This window comes from Penaeus vannamei, chromosome 17, assembly GCF_042767895.1.
Source record: "Penaeus vannamei isolate JL-2024 chromosome 17, ASM4276789v1, whole genome shotgun sequence".
Taxonomy (NCBI): domain Eukaryota; kingdom Metazoa; phylum Arthropoda; class Malacostraca; order Decapoda; family Penaeidae; genus Penaeus; species Penaeus vannamei.
In genome coordinates, this window is record NC_091565.1 from 43,199,933 (window position 1) to 43,204,932 (window position 5,000).

The window sequence follows — 5,000 nt, forward strand, 5'->3', positions numbered from 1 at the left end:
AAAGAATCATTTGCTCACCCCCCCCCAACCCCACCCCATCCCCCCTGCCCACCTTCCCCTCTTTCTTTCTCCCTCCTTTTATCTTTAATTCCCTCTCTTCCCCTTCTTTCTTCCTCAGCATCTCTCCCTTCCCTTCCCGTATTTTTATGCGCATCATTATGATTACTTATATCTATAGAGATAAATCGATAGATAAACGGATATGTAGATAGATTTATAGATGGTCTACATAAATGTTCTTTTCCTTCTCTTCCTTGCTCTCCCCTCCCCTCCCCTCCCCTCCCCTATCCTCCCCTATCCTCCCCTCCCCTCCCCTCCCCTTTTCCTTCTCTTCTTTGCTCTCCCCTCCCCTCCCTTCCCCTATCCTCCCCTCCCCTATCCTCCCCTCCCCTCCCCTCCTCCTTCCCTCTCCCCTTCCCTTCCCTCCCGCCCTCCGCTCCCTCCCCTCCCTTCCCCTCCCCTCTCCTCCCCTCCCCTATCCACCCCTCCCCTCCCCTCCCCTCCCCTCCCCTCCCCTCCCCTCCCCTCCCCTCTCCTCCCCACCCTTGCCTCCCTTACTTACTTATCCCCCGCCCTAAAACGCGAGATGACAGCTGTCTCACGATTAAAGAAAAGAAAAGAAAAAAAACACGAGAGAAGTTCATATGTCGTAAAGCCTTTCTTGCGGAGAACTGAATCTTTGCGACCATCGTTTTGCGGCAGAGACACCACCCGAGGAGGCACGATCGTCTGCGGGGCGGCGGGAGGTCAGATGGGGGAGGGGGGGGAGGGAAGGAGGGAAGGGGAGGAGGGAGGGTGAGAGGGAAGGGAAGGAGGGAGGGGGAGAGGGAAATGGAGGAGGAAAGGGGAAAAGAAGGGGGAGAAGAGAAAGAGATGAGTGGGAATGGGAGGAGGAGAGGTGGAAGAGAGGGAAGGGAGGAGGAACGGAAGGGGGAAGGGGGAGAGAGAAAGAGAGGAGGAGAAGAGGTGGGGGGAGAGGTAAGGGAGGTGGATAAGAAAGGGATGGGGAGGGGGAGAAGGAAAGAAAGGAGGAAGGGGGAGAGAGAAAGAGAGGGGGAGAGGGAAGAAGGAGGGAGAGAGAGGGGAGAAGGAGAGACGCGAAGGGGAAAGGGGGAGGGGGAAGGAGAGGAAATAGAGTTCGAGAAGATGGCGCCGCAGCAAAGAGGTGAAGCGAAGTGGGTCTTTTAACCAGGAGCCTCGTGGGTCGGTCACAAGCGGTTTTTTTTCTTTCTTTCTTTCCCTTTTTCTCTTTTCTTTTCTGTCCTGTTATTCTATCTTTCGCTTTGCACGATTTTTCTTGTTGCTCTCTGTCTATCTGTGCTTGTCTGTTTATTTGTCCGTCTTTCTTTCTCGCGTCTTTATGTCAGTCGGAGCGAGGGAGATAAAGAGACAGACAGACAGACAGACAGCAGACAGAACGCAGACATACAAACAAATATAAATAGACAGAAAGGTAGACATAACAGACAGACAGAAAGACACAGGGTGATCTTCACAGCTTGCCAACAGTCAGATGACCACCCTGTGCATGATGCTGGGATCAGCACATGGCGCATGACACAGCATGGCGGCCAGTTGGAGTACTTGAATTTCACGTCTGAAGATTTTCCATCTGGTCAGAGTGTAAGATTTCGTACCAAGACTAGGTGTGTGTTTGTCCTACACCTGCGGCTGTGTCTTTTCTGCTCAGAGGGAGGGAGAGCGGGGAGGTGGGAGGGGGAGGGGGAGGTGAGAGGGAGGTAGGTGGGAGGGAGGGAGGGAGAGGGAGAAAGAGAGAGAGAGCAAGAATGATTAACTAGATAGATACACATTTATCTCTCTCTCTCTCTCTCTCTCTCTCTCTCTCTCTCTCTCTCTCTCTCTCTATATATATATATATATATATATATATATATATATATATATATATATATATATATATATATATAGATGTGTGTGTGCGCGTGCGTGTGTGTGTGTGTGTGTGTGTGTGTGTGTGTGTGTGTGTGTGTGTGTGTGTGTGTGTGTGTGTGTGTGTGTGTGTGTGTGTGTGTGTGTGTGTGTGTATGTGTGTGTGCGTGTGCGTGTATATATATGTATGAATGTATGTATACACACACACACACACACACACACACACACACACACACACACACACACACACACACACACACATATATATATATATATATATATATATATATATATATATATATATATATATATATATATATATATTTACACGTAGTAAAAGTACCTGACCTAAAATCTCTTTCGAGAGAACACCACCTCGCGTGCGAGCGATTTCCAAGCAATCTGCGTCAACACTTCACCGATATGAGAGTCAACATAAAACCTTTTTTCTTCTCCTGCGTGCTATACTTAAAAAAAAAAAAAAAAAAAAAAAAAAAAAACGAGAACAAAGCCAAAACCACAAAATCCCGAGCGAGAGATGACGGGCGTGTCTCGAGAGTGTGTGAAAGGGCGGGAGTGGGTGTGATTTTTTTTTTTATTATTATTATTGTTATTATACACGTATTACAGAGAGTCTGACAGACGGATATGTGGATGTTCAAAAGCCTCCCTCCCCCTGTCTCCGTCTAGCGCACCCCCCGTGTGTGCGCGCGCGCACGTGTCCCGCCGCCTATTGCGTGTTTGTTTGTGCGCCTGTGTGTGCGTGTTTGTCCGTGTGCGTGTGTGCGTGTGTATGTGCGCTCGTTTCGACGATTGCGTGTTTGTTCTATTCTATTTTTTTCATTATCCTGTTTTATCATTCACCGTTGATTAATGTGCAATGTCATGTTTGATGACGTCAATCGCAGCATGCATAATCAACTATCCCTTTATATAACAGTAATTGTGGATGTTAATTGGTTAAAATTTTGGATGGGATGTTATTTTAGGCATTTATCACTGCAACCTTGACTGCTTATGCGTCCGTACACACAAGGTCGACGAAATCCGTCTGCTTCACTGTGAAATGTCCAGCGGCTGAATTTACTGTTCCCTTTTGGTGGTGAATCCTCCTACCTTCCGTTCGGTGGAGTTGAATACATCGGGACCCTTGTATATGGAGATGAGGCCCTGGTAGCTCTTACGAATGAAGATGCACATGTTTTACCCCTGGCTGTGTTGTGGGCGCGCCGGTGGGAGTGGCAAGATAGGTGGGGAGAGGGGAGGGGGGAGAGGGAAAGGGAAGGGAGGGAGAAGGGGAGATTAAGGTGGGGTGAAGAGGAGGGAGGAGGGCTGGCATGGGGAAGGATAGGGAGTGGAGGGGAGAGGAGGGATTGGGGAAGGGTGGAGTAGGAATGACGGATTGAAGAAAGGAAGGGAATGAAAGGGAAAGGGAAGGAGAAGGGGGGGGGGGAGGGGAAGAGGGGAAAAGGGAAGGAGAATGGGAAGGAAGGGGAAAGGAAAAAGGAGTGATTGGGGAAGGACGTAGGATAGGAAAAGAAAAGGGGAAAGAAAGGGAAAGGAGAAAGGAGTGGATTGTGAAGGGAAAGGAATGGGGAGAGGGAAAAAGGAGAAAGAAATTAAGAGTAAGCGGAGAAGGTGAAGGAAAACGAAGGAGAAAAAGAGTGGGTGGGGAAGGGGGAAGGAGGAGAAGGAGGAGGAGGAGGAGGAGGAGGAGGAGGAGGAGAAGGAGGAGGAGGAGGAGGAAGGGGCGCAGAATCCGAACCATCAGACCACCTGTGCCATTGCCATTCAAAAGGCTCTTCATTGGATGCTGCGATCAATCAGCCAGCATCCTCTCCTTTGTGCAGCATCCCAGGGCATCCACGTGCCCTCGTGCATCCGGGCCGTGCATTTCCCCGCACGGGAGGGCTCAGTGCTACGTTATTCATGGGTTATAGGATAAGCGCTATCATTATATCAGAATGATGTCAAAGCACAGAGGACAGCGAATACATGCAAATATACTTCATTAACATATACCTAGATGTATTCAATAGCTTATGCATCGTGTGTAACGTATTCGCATAGTATGCTGAAATATATTCATATATCTAAATTGGAGTAGGAATTCAAGAAAAAAGTTGTTTGTGATGCTTCTTTTCAGGTACGAAAAATTATGGTTTGAATCCGTTAGTAAGTTTTTTTTAACGCAACGCACGTTTCTTCGTAAACATTGATTTTTCGGAAACAAACGAGATAATACTTTTTAAAAATGCGTTTAATATTCATAGAATAGATAAAATAATAAAGTTAAGTAAGTTAACTCACCACCCTGGCTATCTGCTCAGGCTTGGGTAATCGTCATTATAGTTTTTCATATATTCACATATACTCGACAGAGTACAGTATTATGTGGTTACTGAAATTATACATGGTAACATAAAAATATAAGTCGTATATGCAAAAGAATATTACCTATATTGATATACTTTTGCCATTGTGTTCCATGATGACGATAATTTTACATGGTGAATTTAGGATATAGCATAAGTACACCTTCCAATGTATCAGGTACAACAAAATAATCACACCGTTCTTTATACCAGATGTTAGGTGGTCCGAAAGGCTGTATCTCTCGAAACGTGGCGCGCATATCCGTAGAGTTACAACGCCGCTCCGAATGGCTCTCACCAAGGGGGAGCCGCGTGATATAACGTTTATGTTCGCTATTATTCGAATTCTAAACTGCAAGATTACATGTGCACGATGAAGACAGTGACGGATAAAAAAAAACACGAGGAAGTACGTAGTCAGAGCGAGGAAGAAGCAGCTAGACCTTCAGAAACAGTAAAAAAAAGAGAAAAAAAGAGGTAATTTGGTCACACATTTTAAGGACGAGGAATGCAGGCTGAGATAATTGAGTTTTTTCTTCCTAATTGCTATTTATTTTGGGTTTTTAGATAGACGGGATTGGGATGCGTGGGAAACTGCATAATTTGAGAGGGGGAAGCAGTAAACGGGTCTGATAAATTGATAAATAGATGAACACTATAAAATATATTTAGCAAACATATATACCAAAAATACCACATAAGTGGCTCTTGTTTTACTATTGAATTGCATCA

At 46.1% G+C, this 5,000-nt stretch overlaps 2 protein-coding genes across 8 annotated transcripts in view; one reads left to right on the forward strand and one right to left on the reverse strand.

Moving 5' to 3' along the window:
- The window catches only part of Hml (hemolectin), a 121,725-nt gene that overhangs the window by 32,974 nt on the left and 83,751 nt on the right, over positions 1–5,000 (forward strand). The gene's annotated exons all lie outside the window — the stretch shown is intronic.
- Positions 1–5,000, reverse strand: part of LOC113824184 (uncharacterized) — a 14,394-nt gene that overhangs the window by 8,479 nt on the left and 915 nt on the right. The gene's annotated exons all lie outside the window — the stretch shown is intronic.